The sequence below is a fragment of the Schistocerca cancellata genome, chromosome 5 (genome assembly GCF_023864275.1).
Source record: "Schistocerca cancellata isolate TAMUIC-IGC-003103 chromosome 5, iqSchCanc2.1, whole genome shotgun sequence".
In the NCBI taxonomy this organism is placed as follows: Eukaryota; Metazoa; Arthropoda; class Insecta; order Orthoptera; family Acrididae; genus Schistocerca; species Schistocerca cancellata.
In genome coordinates this window covers 51,572,484-51,593,033 of record NC_064630.1, presented here as the reverse complement: position 1 = coordinate 51,593,033, position 20,550 = coordinate 51,572,484, and positions in this window count along the sequence as shown.

The window sequence follows — 20,550 nt, the reverse complement described above, 5'->3', positions numbered from 1 at the left end:
CCTTTAAGTTTTTGTAACATAAAAACATTGATAATAAATATATTTCTGTATAACAAGTACCAAGAATAACAAAGACTGTGAGTATATCATGTCATGGAATTTCTATATTATTGTGTGGTAAAGACGTGGATGAATAAAATGATCACTCTGGTGTCAGCTCTTGAACCTACTGGACGCATTTGTACGAAGTTGTTTCTGAACGCACGATTTTGTTAATTGTAGGTAAGTTTCTTCACATTATATGTATAGAAAGTATTTGTCCTTGTAATCTCATTTCATACCTCTCCCTCCATGTGAATATAATTAAGTGGAAATAATTAATTATTGTTAGAATTCAAGTTTTATCGTTGGCCATCTCCCCATTCTTTTGTCGTAAGGAAGCACTGGCAGCCATTAAATGAATGTAATTAATCACATAATTTTCGGGCTTAATCCACAAGATAACAAAAAAAGGTACTTTAAATATTTTTTCAGAAAAGTTTACATGAAATATACACGATAACGCAAAGAAAATAAATAATAATACGAGTTCAGGCTTGCTTATCAGTACACTGCTGACTAGTAAAAATCTTGTTTTCACTGCCGTAAATATTGTTCAAATCATAATTAGCAGTTTAAGAGATCAGTGTTTAACAAAGAATTTACGTAACATTGAGAATAATAGTTTAGGTTCGTAGGTGATTATATAGTCTCTCTGTCTCTCTCTCTCCGCAACAATATTTATTTATCGGGCATTAACTACTACAGTTTTAAACAAACCAAGCGTATTTTTTAAGCTAGCTGTGTGTGTTGACAACATAAGAAACTTGTTATAACCCACACTAGTACGTTTACTTAGAATTACTTGCCTACGTAGTAACAATGATGACTGTTAGCGTATACTTTAACCGCTGCTACAAGTGCGAAATATACGCGACGTCATGTCTTATAAATATTTTCATCTACGTATCCAAACGTATCAGCCCGGTGCCTTTTGCTTGGAAAAAAAAGAAAAAAGAGAGAAAGAGAGAATCAGAGAAAAGTGCCTGTGGAAGGAGTGTCTAAACACTACGGATATTTAGTTAAATTTGACATAAAATTATCATCTAGAGAGAGAGATCGTATGCTTTAGATAATTTTTTAATTGTGTTGATCACAAAGTTTTTTGAACAAGATAAACGGTTCCGCCTACGCAATAGCCATCTTCAGAATCGACGATACAAGTACGACAAGAAAGCATTATTGTCTACTTTACTAAAAGGTTAAAATACAAAACAGAAATAATAATGTAAATGTGATGTATCTCCCATTCTGCTGAACTGCAAAAAATTGTAAACACGTTAAAGCAACAGGAATCCAATTTGCCATGTATGTTTCAGTCGGTATATAGAGGACGCAAATTTTGTCCTAGAGGTCTCTGATGCACACATGAAGTACAGATAATTGTGCAAAGTAGTTAAAAGAAGGTTCATTTATAGGTACAGTTCTTAAAAATATTCCCAGTGGATATGTGACAGACCACAAAGCCATTATTTTTAACTATATATATAAATCTGTTAGTTTTCTGAAGATTTGTAGGTGATCAGAGTTGAGAAAATTCTCCAAAAATGAAATTCGATCTCAGAAAATCATACATATTATAAAAATGGGCCTATTTATGAATGTGTGTGTATAAAAACTGGACCACTGGGCCAATTTCAACCAAACTTGGTACAAATATACCTTACCGTCAGACAACAATGGCTGTGGGGGGACCTATAAAATATAATTCAGACGCCAAGAAGATCTGTAACAGGGCGGAGCCAACAGTACTGCCATGGCTGTATCGCCGCCATGTTAACAGCCACTGCAAATTACGCCATCATTACCACCAGCCTTTCACTAAATTGTTTATATTTGGTGCTCTGTAAATGCACCAGGTATTTGTGAAATTTGGTTGTTTTTAATAATAATCGTGGTGTAATAATCTTACAGCCGTGATTATCCCAAATCTCAAAACTGGACAGGAATGCCATCCTAGTGAATTTAATTCCGAGTGTCCCAATTTATTATAGAAAGACTTATTCGACAACTGTAAAAATAGTTGTGATTGCTTTCTAACACGTGGAGTAATAATATTTGAAGTTAATTTTTGTAGTTTGAGAGATACTCCACTTCCAGTGCATTCTTAAATCAATCTGCAGTCATTTTCTTAAATAATTTGCCATACTTGGAAAGTTGCCTGAAAATAGTAAAGTTGATCTGATGTGAAAAAGATTATTAATTATTGCATTTATGCATTTTGAATAGAATTACAAAGTTTTATCTGTGTTCATTTCTTGAGGAAGTGTTTCAACTTCGATGAACCATTTGAACCTTGCTGGTGATTCTTCAGTAACACAGTCACTAAATCCGAAGCTAAAACCGCTCAGTATGTCTAAAATAACAAATTCTAGGTGTAAATAAATCACACCAAACCAAACGTGTGGGTCATACAGAAACCTAAAACCTCTCGGTACAGTTTTCGAAAAAGTCGTCGGGAGGACCGATTGGTAACAGGTCTCAGAAGCTTACAGGATAGAAACTTCGGATAAATAGCCGAAAATGACGTCACTATCGAGGCTAACCTACTACATCAATCGGTATGAACGATACAGAATAGGGCCTCTGTACTGTGTGGGGATTACACTTCTAATGGTTGCCCTGCCATCAGCGACTGCGACTACATACTTGCAACTGTAATGATGAGTCAAATCGCGCACCGTTAATGATGGGAACAACAGAAGTGAGGTCAGTATGGGCACCCCTCGTATATAAGCGAAGCAGACACGACTGGAGGATCATTCCATCAACAATGCGGGTCGCAAATGGAGGTCCTGATGGACCAGCTTCTGAGAACAGGTATCTCGGAATGGGCGAAGCTTGTAGGCTGTTCACATGCTACTGTTTGAGCATCTATGGAAAGTGTCTGCAAGGCTGTCAAATCACGACTTGGAGACAAGGTATTGGAAATCCACACCCCATCACACAAACTGGATATCGGAGGCTTGCCTGTTCATTAAAGCAGCATAGGTGGCGATATGTGGCAGAGCTGACGACGAAGTACAGTGCTGGTGCAGCCACAAGTGTTCAGCGCGCAATGTTACCGTGGGGATCCACAGCACGTGACCACCAAGTGTTCGCATGTTGATCCAAAGGCATCATCAAATTCGGTTACAGCGAGCGCGGGGTCATCGTAATGGGACCGGGCATCAATGAAAAAGTGTACTTTGGGCGGATGGACCACGTTTTTCGCCACACAAGGTCGGTGGTCGCGTCGAACAAGCTGCCATTCACGCGAACAGCAACACGAAATACGCACCATGCCAAAGACGCACGCGGAGACAGTATTACACTATGGAGAACGTTCACCTGAGCTGAGGGGCTTGTAGTAGTAATCGAAGGCCGCTTTATAAAAAGGGAGAAAGGGATAATGTGGACAATTTTAGACCTATTTCTATGCCATCAGTGTTTGATAAAGTTATTGAAAAGGCTGTGTATGTACGGATAATTGATCATTTTATATCACACGATTTGCAATCAAATGTACAGTCGGCTTTAGAAGTCGTTTAACAACTGAAAATGCTGTATTCCGTTTTGTCTGAAAGGTACTAGATGGGTTAAACAAAAGTTTTCGAACGCTAGGCATTTTTTTATCTAACTAAGGTGTCGGACTGTGTTGATCATGAAATATTGCTCCAGAAGTTGAACCATTACGGAATATGGGGAGTAGATCAGAATTGGTTCACCTCTTACTTGAGCAACAGACAGCAAAAGGTCATTATTCACAGTGTTGAAAATGGCTGTGATGTGGGGTCTGAGTGGGATACAGTCAACTGGGGGAGGGGGGGGGGGGTGCCCCAGGGATCAGTGTTGGGGCCAATTCTGTTCCTTATTTATGTAAATGATATGCCCTCCAGTATTATGGGTAACTCTAAAACATTTCTATTTGCTCATGACACTGGTTTGGTAGTAAAGGATGTTGTGTGCAACGTTGGTTCGCTTTCAAATAGAGCAGTTCATGACTTAAGTTCATGGCTTGTAGAAAATAAACTAACGCTAAATCACAGTAAGAGTCAGTTTTTACAGTTTCTAACACACAATTCAACAAAACCTGACGTTTTAATTTCACAGAATGGACATAATGGGCATATGATTAGTGATTTCTAGGTGTTCAGATAGATAGTAAACTGTCGTGGAAAGCCCAAGTTCAGGGTCTTGTTCAAAGACTTAATGCTGCCATTTTTACTATTCGAACGGTATCTGAAGTGGGTGATTGTTCGATACGAAAATTAGTCTACTTTGCTTATTTTCATTCGCTTATGTTGTATGGTATTACATTTTGGGGAACCTCTTCCCATTCTAAAAGAATATTTTTGGCACAGAAACGGGCGGTTCGGGCAGTAAGTGGTTCACGAATCTCTTGTCGACTCCTGTTCACGAGTTTGGGTATTTTGGAACTGGCCTCTCAGTACATACATATATATATATATATATATATATATATATATATATATATATATATACCTTACTGTCATTTCTTGTTAACAATATTAGATTATTCCCAAGAATAGACAGCTTTCACTCAGTTAGTACTCGTCAGAAATAAAACCTGCATTTGGATCGGACTTCCTTAACTCTTGTGCAGAAAGGTGTGCAGTATACTGCTGCACCCATTTTCAATAAGCTACCATAAGAATTCAAAAATCTTAGCAGTAATCCACACGCTTTCGAATCTAAACTGGAGAGTTTGCTCTTGCGTCACTCCTTCTATTCTGTCGAGGAGTTCCTTGAAAAATTAAGCTGATTCTTCTTGTATTGTTGACTGCGTTTACTTAAACTTATTGCTTAACTTTTCCGGATTCATAAACACTCTATTTTTATCTGTTATTACTTTTATGTTGTAATTTCATGTACTGATACTTTCCATGATCTTGGAGATTTGCTCCTCTGTTTGGTCCTAAGGAACTTAACGTGTAAATAAAATAAAAAATGACTAGTGGACTATGTGTATACTACCGTAGACCACTTACAACCCTTTCATGCTTGAAGTCTTCCCCGAAGACGGAGGCATCTTGCAGCAGGTTAACTGTGCGTGTCACGGCGCCAGAACTGGGGTGCAGTGACTTGAGCAGCGTGATGGTGATCTCACGTTGATGTCATGACTACCAGATTCGCATGATGTGAATCCGATGGAATATTTCTGAGGTGCTACCTGGAGCCACTTCTGCGCCCAGAAATCACCAGCCCATAATTTACGGGAACTGCATGACCTGTTAGTAGACATCTGGTGCTACATACATCCGAAAATCTACCAAGGACTTGGATCGAATCCATGACAGAATCGCTGCTGTGTTGCACTCTAGAAGTGGACCAAAGCGCTATTCTGCGGGTAATCGTACTATTTTAGTCCATCAGTGTATTACCATAGAGTGTGCCACTGAAGTGCACAGCGATACAGTTCCTGAAGGTCCTCTGTGATTTTGTATTTGAAATCAGTTCTGCGTTTATTTTTTCATTTTGTTGTAATCTATTACGGTACTTGTGATGATAATACGTGTCCTATCACTAATTCCTGGCCAGCCAGTGTGGCCGAGCGGTTCTAGGCGCTGCTGTCAGGAACCGCGCGACCGCTACAGTCGCAGGTTCGAATCCTGCCTCGGGCATGGATGTGTGTGATGTCCTTAGGTTAGTTAGGTTTAAGTAGTTCTAAGTTCTAGGGGACTGATGACCTTAGATGTTAAGTCCCATAGTGCTCAGAGCCATTTGAACCATTTTGAACTAATTCCTGACTGTTTACCTTTTGAAAAGTCTACAGTGAGGCTTTGCTACATTTTCAATGCAAGGTTCGGACACTGGTTTCTCACAGCATGTGTGTTGCAGTTAACATTTCCCTGTCTGCAACTAAATGAAGATTACGTAGATTGTATAGTGCTGTAAGAAATATGGAGACGCAGATATAGTATTCGGACTACAAACAGTACTGTTGAACAGAAGACTTAAAATTGAAAAGAATAGATCTATGGAGTGCGTGAGAGAGCAGGACAGTTGTGAGAAACTAAAAGTATGGCTAACGTTTAACGTCCGAGAGAGGTCGAGATTGTTAAGGAGGGGAAAAAGAAAAGAACACAGTGAAAATTATTTGTGACAAAGGCATGGCTGTCTATTACGTGCTGCTGCTTCGTGAACCAGTGAACATGCAGTGGCCTCAGCACACAGCTGCAGTGTGCTATTTATAGCCCAGAGTGACGTCAAATCAACCGCAACTTCCTGGCGATAAGCGATAAGGCGACCGGAAGTACCCTTTCGTAGCGGATCGCGCTCTGTTAGAACTAGAGCGCGAGCCTGCGTGGCAGCCTCGTCAGCGACTAAGTCCCTTTCAAGGTCACCCGTCTTGTGCAACATGATGCGATGTACTAAAGACAGCCATCTGCGCGGCAGCCTCGTCAGCGACTAAGTCCCTTTCAAGGTCACCCGCCTTGCGCAACATGATGCGATGTACTAAGGACAGCCATCTGCGCGGCAGCCTCGTCAGCGACTAAGTCCCTTTCAAGGTCACCCGCCTTGCGCAACATGATGCGATGTACTAAAGACAGCCATCTGCGCGGCAGCCTCGTCAGCGACTAAGTCCCTTTCAAGGTCACCCGCCTTGCGCAACATGATGCGATGTACTAAAGAGAGCCATCTGCGCGGCAGCCTCGTCAGCGACTAAGTCCCTTTCAAGGTCACCCGCCTTGCGCAACATGATGCGATGTACTAAAGACAGCCATCTGTGCGGCAGCCTCGTCAGCGACTAAGTCCCTTTCAAGGTCACCCGCCTTGCGCAACATGATGCGATGTACTAAAGAAAGCCATCTGCGCGGCAGCCTCGTCAGCGACTAAGTCCCTTTCAAGGTCACCCGCCTTGCGCAACATGATGCGATGTACTAAAGAGAGCCATCTGCGTGGCAGCCTCGTCAGCGACTAAGTCCCTTTCAAGGTCACCCGCCTTGCGCAACATGATGCGATGTACTAAAGACAGCCATCTGTGCGGCAGCCTCGTCAGCGACTAAGTCCCTTTCAAGGTCACCCGCCTTGCGCAACATGATGCAATGTACTAAAGACAGCCATCTGTGCGGCAGCCTCGTCAGCGACTAAGTGCCTTTCAAGGTCATCCGCCTTGTGCAACATGATGCGATGTACTAAAGATAGCCATCTGCGCGGCAGCCTCGTCAGCGACTAAGTCCCTTTCAAGGTCACCTGCCTTGCGCAACATGATGCGATGTACTAAAGACAGCCATGCATCGCATCATGTTGCGCAAGGCGGGTGACCTTGAAAGGGACTTAGTCGCTGACGAGGCTGCCGCGCAGATGGCCTTCTTTAGTACTTCGCATCATGTTGCGCAAGGCGGGTGACCTTGAAAGGGACTTAGTCGCTGACGAGGCTGCCGCGCTGGATCGCGCTCTAGTTCTAACAGAGCGCGATCCACTACGAAAGGGTACTTCCGGTCGCCGTATCGCTTATCGCTAGGAAGTTGCGGTTGATATGACGTCACTCTGGGCTATAAATAGCACATTGCAGCTGTGTGCTGAGGCCACTGCATGTTCACTTGTTCACGAAGCAGCAGCACGTAATAGACAGCCATGCCTTACCGTAGCAGAAGATACAGAAGGAGGATGAGACTACCAGTTTACAAGAATGTAGATACCTTTGATCTTACACCAAAGCCAACTGGACAACAACAACTACTTGGAGGACCAATAACTTTTGTAGGATGTAAACTTAATTTTTCCTGTACAACTACAGAGGTTGTGAGTGGTAATTCTTGGTTGACAATTGCTTTACTACGAGGAGGTGAGACATCACTTGGAGGACTCGAGAGCTATAATGAGAGGGATATAATAGCCTTCCGTACATTCTCTCTTGGTGTAATGGAAATAACACTGAATATCAAGAATGTTTTATTAGCGACTTTCAGCTACTTCTCTATACAGCTCCTCCTCGATTTTGACATTTCCTTGTAGCATTTATCAACTTCCCAATACCCCACGGTTCCTCTGCGCTAGTCTGTGGCTTGTTGTCTGTGCCAAAATTTTGTTTTCACTGCCAACTGTTCCCGTGAGGGGAGACGAAAATTAGAGCGAGCTAAGTCCGGCCTGTAAAGTGGGTGATCAAACACTTTTCATCGCAAACGATTCAGGAGCGTCCTCATTACACCTGCAGAGCGAGGCCGTGAATTGGCATGAAGAGGCAAATGCATGACAGTTACGTTACACACAGGCGAAATCTCTCAGCAGGTTCTCGTACTTGGCGTGAGAGACTATTTTCTGGCCCTTTGGAGACCAAGCTCGAGTATAGTTCAGGCCGCGACTTTTTGTTAAAAAGACTGCGCCCGTGTGTAGGTCGGGCAGCGATTTTCCTGACATGCGAACCACCTATTGCTCTAAAACTGCACTCGCTTCAAATGAGAATAATATACAGACGTCATGCTGCCTGCCCTTGACTGGTCATTCTTATTGTTCAGTAATGAATTGGAGTCTTGCTGCCTGCCCTTGACTGGTGATGCCTTCTGTCGTCAATTTGTAGAATTAGTTCGAAAGAAACATTAGCGAACCCTAGCAGCTGCTGCAGCGAATGTCTGAGCCAGTAAGACTGCACTGACGTAATTTTGTGAGTGCACTCTGTAGGTTTCGCAGTTTCCTGCAATTGTGTTATAAATTTGTCACTCTTACTAAGTGAGCAAGAAATTTTGTAAGCTCAAGAGGAAGAAATTGCTCGATAATTCACTTCGCAGTTCTTTCTTGGGAGGCTAATTGTATGAGGTTTGGAACTTTAATAGTGGCAAATATTTATTTACAGCTCGTATAAAATAGATACGTGTTTCACAATTTTACTGACCTTCACATTAGTCACCAGCAATGTGTATAACCCATTGCCAGCGATGTGGAAGTCGTAGGATACTCTTAGCAGAGCCAGTTGTGTTGACAGTTTGAGCGGCGCGGTCTGTTGCCCGACGAATTTGTAGCAGTTCCGAAGCGAAGGCCGTGAAGTGTTTCCTTCAGTTTAGAAATCGAGTGGTGATCGGTTCTCCCTACGCAGGTCGGTGTCAACAAAACATTTTCGCATTCGGAGGAGAAAGTTAGTGATTGGAATTTCGTGAGAAGATTTCGTGGCACCGAAAAACGTGTTTCTTTTAACGATATCCGCCCCAAATCCTGTATCATTTCAGTGACACTCTCCCCCATATTTCGCAATAATACAAAACGTCCTGCCCTTCTTTGAACGTTATCAATGTAGTCCGTCAGTCCTATCTGGTAAGGATCTCACACCGCGCAGCAGTAGTCTAAAACAGAATGGACAAGAGTAATGTAGGCAGTCTCCTTAGTAGATCTGTTACATTTTCTAAGTGCCCTGCCAACAAAACGCATTCTTTGTTTAGCCTTCCTCACAACATTTTATATGTGTTCCTTCCAATTTAAGCTGTTGGTAATCGTAATTCCTAAGTATTTAGTTCAATTTATGGCCTTTCGATTTGACTGATTTATCGTGTAACCGAAGTTTAACGAATTCCTTTTACCAATCATGTGGATGACCTCACACTTTTCGTTATTTAGGGTCAACTGCCAATTTTCTCACCATGCAGATATCTTTTATAAATCGTTTTGCAGGTTGTTTTGATCTTGTAATGACCTTATTAGTCGATAATTGACAGCGTCACCTGCAAACAACCTAAGACAGCTGCTCAGATGGTCTCCCGAATCGTTTATGTAGATAAGGAACAGCAAAGGGCCTATAACACCTCCTTGAGGAACGCCAGAAATCACTTCTGTTTTACTCCATGACTTTACGTCAATTACTACGAACTGTGACCTCTCTGACAGGAAATCACAAATCCAGTCACATAACTGAGAAGATATTCCATAACCACGCAATTTCAATACAAGCTGCTTGCGTGGTACAGTGTCTGAGGTCATCAGTCCCCTAGAACTCAGAACAACTTAACCTAACTAATCTAAGGACATCACACACATCCATGCCCGACGCAGGATTCGAACCTGCGACCGTAGCAGTCCCGCGGTTCCATACTAAAGTGCCTAGAACCGCTCTGCCACTCCGGCCAGCACAGTGCCAAAGGCCTTTCGGAAATCCAGAAATACGGAATTGATCTGAAATCCCTCGTCAATAACACTCAACATTTCAGCAAATAAAGAGCTAGTTATGTTTCACAAGAAAGATGTTTTCTAAACGCATGCTGAAAGTGTGTCAATAGACCGTTTTCTTCGATGTAAGTCATAATGTTAGAACACAATATATGTTTCAAAATTCTGCTGCATATCGACGTTAATGATATGGGCCTGTAATTAAGTGGATTACTCCTATTACCTTTCTTGAATATTGGTGTGACCTGTGCAACTTTCCATTCTTTGGGTGCGGATCTTTCGTCGAGGGAACAGTTGTATATGATTGTAAAGTATGGAGCTAGTGCATCAGCATACTCTAAAAAGAATCTAATTTGTGTAAGGTCTGGACCAGAAGACTTGCTTTTATTATGTGATTTAAGTTGCTTCACTACTCCGAAGGTATTTACTTCTACTTTACTCAAGTTGGCAGCTGTCCTTGATTCGAATTCTGGAATATTTACTTCGTCTTCTTTTGTGAAGGCATTTCGGAAGGCTGTGCTTAGTAATTCTGCTGTGGCACCACTGTCTTCGATAGTATCTCCATTACTGTCGCGTCACATTACTATTCCGTCATCATTATTTTAAAATTTGTGCTCTATCAAAGAACTAAATTAAATATGAAAATAAATCTTGAAGCTTGGTCCTTTTTTTAGTATGTATTACTCTTGAAGATATATCAGTTACATGCGTGCTAGTAACGCTTTAAATAACGGCACAGATGGTCGATTTCCTAGGCCCGATATTCTTCTACAAGGTGCATTCAAGTTCTAAGGCCTCCGATTTTTTTTCTTATTAACTACTCACCCGAAATCGATGAAACTGGCGTTACTTCTCGACGTAATCGCCCTGCAGTCATACACGTTTTTCACAACGCTGACGCCATGATTCTATGGCAGCGGCGAAGGCTTCTTTAGCTTTTGACCACTGGAAAATCGCTGAGGCAACAGCAGCACGGCTGGTGAATGTGCGGCCACGGAGAGTGTCTTTCATTGTTGGAAAAAGCCAAAAGTCACTAGGAGCCAGGTCAGGTGAGTAGGGAGCATGAGGAATCACTTCAAAGTTGTTATCACGAAGAAACTGTTGCGTAACGTTAGCTCGATGTGCGGGTGCGTTGTCTTGGTGAAACAGCACACGCGCAGCCCTTCCCGGACGTTTTTGTTGCAGTGGAGGAAGGAATTTGTTCTTCTAAACATTTTCGTATGATGCACCTGTTACCGTAGTGCCCTTTGGAACGCAGTGGATAAGGATTACGCCCTCGCTGTCCCAGAACATGGACACCATCATTTTTTAAGCACTGGCGGTTACCCGAAATTTTTTTGGTGGCGGAGAATCTGTGTGCTTCCATTGAGTTCACTGGCGCTTTGTTTCTGGATTGAAAAATGGCATCCACGTCTCATCCATTGTCACAATCGACGAAAAGAAAGTCCCATTCATGCTGTTGTTGCGCGTCAACATTGCTTGGCAACATGCCACACGGGCAGCCGTGTGGTCGTCCGTCAGCATTCGTGGCACCCACCTGGATGACACTTTTCGCATTTTCAGGTCGTCATGCAGGATTGTGTGCAGAGAACCCACAGAAATGCCAACTCTGGAGGCGATCTGTTCAACAGTCATTCGGCGATCCCCCAAAACAATTCTCTCCACTTTCTCGATCATGTCGTCAGACCGGCTTGTGCGAGGCCGAGGTTGTTTCGGTTTGTTGTCACACGATGTTCTTCCTTCATTAAACTGTCGGACCCACGAACGCACTTTCGACACATCCATAACTCCATCATCACATGTCTCCTTCAACTGTCGATGAATTTCAATTGGTTTCACACCTCGCAAATTCAAAAAATGAATGATTGCACGCTGTTCAAGTAAGGAAAACGTCGCCATTTTAAGTATTTAAAACAGTTCTCATTCTCGCCGCTGGCGGTAAAATTCCACCTGCCGTGCGGTGCTGCCATCTCTGGGACATATTGACAATGAACGTGGCCTCATTTTAAAACAATGCCCATGTTTCTATCTCTTTCCAGTCCGGAGAAAAAAAATCGGAGGCCTTAGAACTTGGAATGCACCTCGTAAGTGGCCTGTCTCCAAAGTGCTCGCTGTGCGCTCGTAACGGAAAAGAGCGACGTGACGCGATCAGTGGTAGTAGTAGAGACACTGTCCTACACGTTTGTGCAAAGCTTCATCGGATTTTCACTGTGGCTTCCATTGTGCGACTGATCGGAATTTACTTTTCGTAAAACCCTCGTATATACTGCAAATAGTACATCCATCCCGGGAATAGAGAAACTCGCTGATTTTTGGCTATTATCTACATCAGTACTGGCAACCTATCAGTCCTAAGAATTCCGAGGCCATATCAGAATCTACACAGTGTAGCCCAGACACACAAAAAGAAGCGAGCAGGGGACTTCAGCTTATATATGTAGAGAGAGAAGATTTAATAAAATATTTTTTATTTATTTTCTGAAACATGATTAAACTTATACTTTTTGTTTGTAGGCAGTAATACTCTTCTATTATGCTTTTGAGATGTGAGATCTAATATCAAAACGAAATTTCATATGGTATACTTACAGTTTAACAATTTTAGGATTTTCCCCTTTACTTCTATACAGAAATCTTTGTTCTCACCAAATTTCATGAATCTATGTCAAGGGGAAGTACGCTATAGGTTTTAAAGAGTGAGTTTGCGAAAATCAAAATACGTAACTTAAATGACCGTATCTTTTGATTGCATTTACTTAGAACTTAACGTTTTTACACTAACAAAGGACAGTATGTGACAAATTTCAACTTGATTCGTCTACACGCTCCTCAGGGAAAGAGGTCTTTACAGGCGGAGGGACAGTTAGCTGGTCAGAAAATATATAACAAAAAAAATTTTTTCGTGAGAGATAATTACAAACAACAATTTCTGTGAAACCTTTCACTTGTCAAATTTCATGATTCTAGACCAACGGGAAGCAAGCAACAGGTTTTTTGAGTGAGTTTCCGTGTATCAAGATGTGTGACATAAACGACGGTACCTTTTAACTAGATTTACTTAGAACTTTAAATATTTTTACACCACCAAGGGACAATAAACCTGTGTGTGACATAAATTCCAACTTGATGCTCCGGTCCTGAGAAAAAAGAGGTCTTAACAGGCTGATGGGTAGAAAATGCCAAAAAATATTTTGTCGCGTGATATGAATACACCGAAGGGCCAAAGAAACTGGTACACCTGCCTACTAATATCGTATAGGGCCCCCGCGAGCACGCAGAAGTGCCGCAACACGACGTGGCATGGACTCGGCTAATGTCTGAAGTAGTGCTGGAGGGAACTGACACCAAGAATCCTGCAGGGCTGTACACAAATCCGTAAGAGTACGAGGGGATGGAGGTATCTTCAGAACAGCACGTTGCAAGGCATCCCAGATATGCACAATAATGTTCATGCTTGGTGGCCAGAGGAAGTGTTTAAACTCAGAAGAGTATTCCTGGACCCACTCTGTAGCAATTATTATGTGTGGGGTGTCGCATTGTCCTGCTGGAACTGTCCCAGTCCGTCGGAATGTACAATAGACTTGAATGGACGCAGGTATCAGACAGGATGCTTACATACGCGTTACCTGTCAGAGTCGTATCACTTCAAATGCACACGCCCCACACCATTACAGAGCCTTCACCAGCTTGAACTGTCCTCTGCTAACATGCAGGGTCCTTGGATTCATGAGGTTGTCTCCATACCCGTGCACTTCCATCCGCCCAATACAGTCTGAAACGAGACTCGTCCGACCAGGCAACATGTTTGCACTCATCAACAGTCCGGTGTAGGTGGTGATCGGCCCAGGCGAGGTGTAAAGCCTTGTGTCGTGCAGTCATCAAGGGTACACGAGTGGGTTTTCGGCTCCGAAAGCCCATGTCGATGACGTTTTGTTGAATGATTCGCACGCTGATATTTTTTGATGACCCAGCATTGAAATCTACAGAAATTTGTCGCGGTGAACGCTTCTCTTCAAAAAAATGGTTCAAATGGCTCTGAGCACTATGCGACTTAACTTCTGACGTCATCAGTCGCCTAGAACTTAGAACTAATTAAACCTAACTAACCTAAGGACATCACACACATCCATGCCCGAGGCAGGATTCGAACCTGCGAGCGTAGCGGTCCGGTTCCAGACTGCAGCGCCTAGAACCGCACGGCCACTCCGGCCGGCCCAACGCTTCTCTTCAGTCGTCGTTGGTCCCGTTCTTGTAGGATCTTTTTCTGGCCGCAGCGATGTCAGAGATTTGATATTTCACCGTGTTACTGATATTCACGGTACACTCATGAAATGGTCGTACGGGAAAATCCCCACTTCATCGCTACCATCGCTCGTGCGCCGACTAACACCACGTTGAAACTCAATTAAATCTTGATAACCTGCCATTGTAGCAGCAGTAGCCGTTCCAACAACTGCTCCAGACACTTTTTGTCTTATAAAGGGGTTGCCGATTGCAGCGCCGTATTCTCCCTCTTTACGTATTTTTGTATTTGAATACACATCCCTATACCAGTTTCTTTGGCTTATCAGTGTACAAGCTAACAATGCCCAGATATTTTCCTTCACTTGTACTATGAAAACCTTGCATCGTACGAAATTTCATGATTGTAAGTCAACGAGATATACCCTGTAGGTCTTAAAGAGTGAGTTTGTATCAAAATTTGTGATGGTAGAATTTTGAGACTCCATTGACTTAGACGCTTAAATGCTTTACACCACCAAGGGACCGGACTGTAGACTTTAGTTGTGACATAAATTACAACTTATGCCCCTACCCGTTCCTGAAACAAAGGCTTCTTAACAATCCGACAGACAGACGGACAAGAAAGCGGTCTTATAACGGTTCCGTTTTTACCGACTGAGGAAAGGAAGCCTAAAAAGAGTGGAATGTCATTAAAAAGAAAGCAGCAATTCAAGAAATTAAAACAGAAGAACCCATCGTTAGTACAACGAAGGTAGAGGCAGTAAACTCTTGGGCTAGTGATGAAATGGTCTAACTTACTGTTAGCGGAAGGAAATGCAAAGTATGAGAAAGGAAACAGTTTATACATAGCTCTGAAAAGAAATCGGTAGAAAATTCTTTAATACACACCCCAAGTAATTTGAAGAGAGATGCAAATATACGAAAATTACATGGTCGTGGTCAACGATGTGTTCGAGAATATTGCAGGTAATGTCTGAAAAAAAACATAAAAATATAAAGCTGTGAAATTCACAAGTGTGCTTGGGAAGCTTTTGTTGAGTGTAAGAGACAAACAACCCGTAAAAAAATCAAACGTTTTGAGAAATGATTTTTCTAAAAGTAACAAATAAAACAGATTAGACAAGTATTTGACGTGCCATTGAATGATGCCTCAAATCGTGTACAGCAAATAAGGTGTCGACTGTGTATTTAAAGTTCAATGTTTCACTTAGTCTTAGAATTTTAAATAGTGCTAGAGAGGATCTGTCTGGTGGAATTTCGCTTCGAACGTATGAGCAACTCAGGTGCTGTACAGGTTTTCAAGCATTATTCAAAGGAGTGCCAACGTTTTTCTAGTCTACTTTATTCCATACTTTTAAAAAAATATTTTCACAAAATATTTGATCACATTTTCAATCTTTTATTTTCGTGCTCTGTTGAGGAAGCAGGAAATACGAAACATTTAACTATCCATCGACAGTGTGTTATTATTAAGAGTATATACACTCCTGGAAATTGAAATAAGAACACCGTGAATTCATTGTCCCAGGAAGGGGAAACTTTATTGACACATTCCTGGGGTCAGATACATCACATGATCACACTGACAGAACCACAGGCACATAGACACAGGCAACAGAGCATGCTCATTATCGGCACTAGTACAGTGTATATCCACCTTTCGCAGCAATGCAGGCTGCTATTCTCCCATGGAGACGATCGTAGAGATGCTGGATGTAGTCCTGTGGAACGGCTTGCCATGCCATTTCCACCTGGCGCCTCAGTTGGACCAGCGTTCGTGCTGGACGTGCAGACCGCGTGAGACGACGCTTCATCCAGTCCCAAACATGCTCAATGGGGGACAGATCCGGAGATCTTGCTGGACAGGGTAGTTGAATTACACCTTCTAGAGCACGTTGGGTGGCATGGGATACATGCGGACGTGCATTGTCCTGTTGGAACAGCAAGTTCCCTTGCCGGTCTAGGAATGGTAGAACGATGGGTTCGATGACGGTTTGGATGTACCGTGCACTATTCAGTGTCCCCTCAACGATCACCAGTGGTGTACGGCCAGTGTAGGAGATCGCTCCCCACACCATGATGCCGGGTGTTGGCCCTGTGTGCCTCGGTCGTATGCAGTCCTGATTGTGGCGCTCACCTGCACGGCGCCAAACACGCATACGACCATCATTGGCACCAAGGCAGAAGCGACTCTCATCGCTGAAGACGACACGTCTCCATTCGTCCCTCCATTCACGCCTGTCGCGACACCACTGGAGGCGGGCTGCACGATGTTGGGGCGTGAGCGGAAGACGGCCTAACGGTGTGCGGGACCGTAGCCCAGCTTCATGGAGACGGTTGCGAATGGTCCTCGCCGATACCCCAGGAGCAACAGTGTCCCTAATTTGCTGGGAAGTGGCGGTGCGGTCCCCTACGGCACTGCGTAGGATCCTACGGTCTTGGCGTGCATCCGTGCGTCGCTGCGGTCCGGTCCCAGGTCGACGGGCACGTGCACCTTCCGCCGACCACTGGCGACAACATCGATGTACTGTGGAGACCTCACGCCCCACGTGTTGAGCAATTCGGCGGTACGTCCACCCGGCCTCCCGCATGCCCACTATACGCCCTCGCTCAAAGTCCGTCAACTGCACATACGGTTCACGTCCACGCTGTCGCGGCATGCTACCAGTGTTAAAGACTGCGATGGAGCTCCGTATGCCACGGCAAACTGGCTGACACTGACGGCGGCGGTGCACAAATGCTGCGCAGCTAGCGCCATTCGACGGCCAACACCGCGGTTCCTGGTGTGTCCGCTGTGCCGTGCGTGTGATCATTGCTTGTACAGCCCTCTCGCAGTGTCCGGAGCAAGTATGGTGGGTCTGACACACCGGTGTCAATGTGTTCTTTTTTCCATTTCCAGGAGTGTAGTTCAAGTGTAAGCAGAGAAGTGAGTATATAGATCAAGAGTAAGCAGAGAAGTTTCAGTTTAGCAGCGGTTTGATCCTTCGTGACATTTCACTTACATAGCAGCACCAGTTTTTCGTGAAACATTTCTTTTCCTTCAAATCGTTACTTCAGTTTTTCGTAATTACTCTCATTACTTTCAAGTAACTGAAGCTTTGTCAGAGAAACTAGACTCACGTTAGTCAGTTTGATACCCGATTTGTCGTTTTCACGCTCTTCGTTTGAATTTGAAAATGCTGACAAAAATCCGTTGAGTAATTTCTGAGGAATCTTGTTTTCACTCCGCTGAAACATTTGATAAAAAAAAGGAGGAGCTAGATTGTAAGTGTATGTGAAAGTCCGTACAACTGTGAGTTGGGGAGGAGAAAGATTTTTGTGGTTGAAACAGGTGACTTAGCACTGCGAGTAGAATAGAAAGAGTTATGTGGCTGAAACAGATGATCTAGTAATGCGAATAGTGTTTCTCATCACCGATTGATATTAACTCAAAAGAGTGAACAAGAGTTAAACTTGGTAGGTATAATATTTAAAATATTCTTTGATCTGGTGTCCAAAATATGTGAAGTAGAATTCCCATTAGATTTCCAGCAAAACCTAACTGTGAAACCGTCGAAAGATGTGCAAACGTTACATGTGAGAGACAAAAGACAGCTCTGAATAATTTATCTTACTCATGGCGGTAAAATGCACCTCTTAGCAAGGCTCCATTCGGTCCTGACTTCATTTTTACGGTTCCGTACCTTCACCCATAAAAACGGACGAAAGGGGAGAAACAGAAATGTTAAGAGGAGGTTTACTATCATTTGGTTCAAAAAATCGATTTTTTAAAATTGTATTTTTGGATCCTTAAAAGTGTTTAGCATCCACGCCTGCAACTGCTTTTCCGAATACGAACGGAAATGTTTCTTATTCGCAGTTGAACAAAAAAAAAATGCACCTGCCTGAAATCGGCCTTTATCACACACCAGTTTTTTTTTCTTTCGGAGGACGAGTTATTGTACCGGTGCTTGAGAGGAAACACACAAAATTCAAATGAATGTTTGAAGGCGTGTGTTTGGAAGTTACCACCAAGCATTTGCATTCTGGTGCGAATACTGTGGAGATTGCGACTTTCCTGGCAGTGAGCAGCTTTACGAAGTGTATTGAGCAATTCTGAAGACCATGACAACGATGGACGTCACCCTGGGACTCTATTCGACGCAGTTCGCCAAGCATTCGGACGACCACCGTATTCAAGCGGCCGAAAACCGCTTGTCACCGGCCGTACGAGCGGCTCTGAAGCAGCGTAGGATGGCCCAGATCGAGCAGAACGCCCTCTACGAGGAAGAGGAAGGACTAGTTTATGGACCAGGACTAGCAGATTGAACGTAAGTTGCATAATATTGCATTTATATGTAGTCAAAACATCAAACGCGTTGTTCTCGAAATGACTTTTTTTTATCACGAAACTTAAAATCTATTGAACCGATTGGCATGATTCTTTGTTTCCGACGAAGCTAACTAAATTGTCTAGGCGTTGTACCACTTTTATTCCGATCCATCAACTATAAATATTTTTACTTGGCCAACGAAGTCGAAAAATCGATGAAAAAAACCCTTTTTATTCAAATGGCCGCCATTTAAGCGAGGTACAACTCCTAAATAATCTTATATACTTCGCTAACGTCAACTTAATTTTGATTTCAGACGACCCGGCTGACCTGTGACATACCGCGCGTGGAGGTCTGCATCGAAATTTTGTTTCGTTCCGACGGCACTTCCGCCTTTGCTCTTCGACATTTCCTGTTGAAAAAATTCCAGTTTCTAGAGGAAATATCAATAAACATTTTGACCAAATTTGATATTGATATCTGTAACACATCCCGAGAAAAAATTTCTCAAAGAACATGATTTTTTTGGGCCAAAGATAGTAAACCTCCCATTAAGGTTTCAGTGTATTTGTGAAACTAGAGAAATAGGATTCCCTCATTAGTATAACGTGGAATAAGACATCTGAAATTCTGAGAAGGAAAAGGAAAGAGAAAACATGACCTACAAGAAGCTGCAGTTTGATCATACTTACCCTCTATTACTTTCGATTATAATATCATCTCCTGGTCGGCGTAGTGATTTCCTACCGGCTAGCTGAGGCAACCCATTCTCATCGTATACCGTTAAGTATTAACATACGAGGGTCACTCCAAAAGAAATGCACACTATTTTTGTAAAAATACAGTTTTCATCTTCCCCATGAACCATGGACCTTGCCGGCCGGAGTGGCCGTGCGGTTCTAGGCGCTACAGTCTGGAGCCGAGCGACCGCTACGGTCGCAGGTTCGAATCCTGCCTCGGGCATGAATGTGTGTGATGTCCTTAAGTTAGTTAGGTTTAATTCGTTCTAAGTTCTAGGCGACTGATGACCTCAGAAGTTAAGTCGCGGTGTGCTCAGAGCCATTTGAGCCATGGACCTTGCCGTTGGTGGGGAGGCTTGCGTGCCTCAGCGATATACAGATGGCCGTACCGTAGGTGCAACCACAACGGAGGGGTATCTGTTGAGAGGCCAGACAAACGTGTGGTTCCTGAAGAGGGGCAGCAGCCTTTTCAGTAGTTGCAGGGGCAACAGTCTGGATGATTGACTGACCTGGCCTTGCAACATTAACCAAAACGGACTTGCTAGGCTGGTACTGCGAACGGTTGAAAGCAAGGGGAAACTACAGCCGTAATTTTTCCCGAGGGAATGCAGCTTTACTGTATGGTTAAATGATGCTGGCGTCCTCTTGGCTAAAATATTCCGGAGGAAAATAGTCCCCCATTCGGATCTCCAGGCGGGGACTACTCAAGAGGTCGTCGTTATCAGGAAAAAGAAAACTGGCGTTCTACGAATCGGAGCGTGGAATATCAGATACTTTAATCGGGCAGGTAGGTTAGAAAATTTAAAAAGGGCAATGGATAGGATAAAGTTGGATATATTGGGAATTAGTGAAGTTTGGTGGCAGGAGGAACAAGACTTTTAGTCAGGTGAACACAGGGTTATGAACACAAAATCAAATAGGGGTAGTGCAGGAGTAGGTTTAATAATGAATAAAAAAATAGGAGTGCGGGTAAGCTAGTACAAATAGCATAGTGAACGCATTATTGTGGCCAAGATAGACACGAAGCCCACGCCTACTACAGCAGTACAAGTTTATATGCCAACTAGCTCTGCAGATGATGAAGAAATTGAAGAAATGTATGATGAAATAAAAGA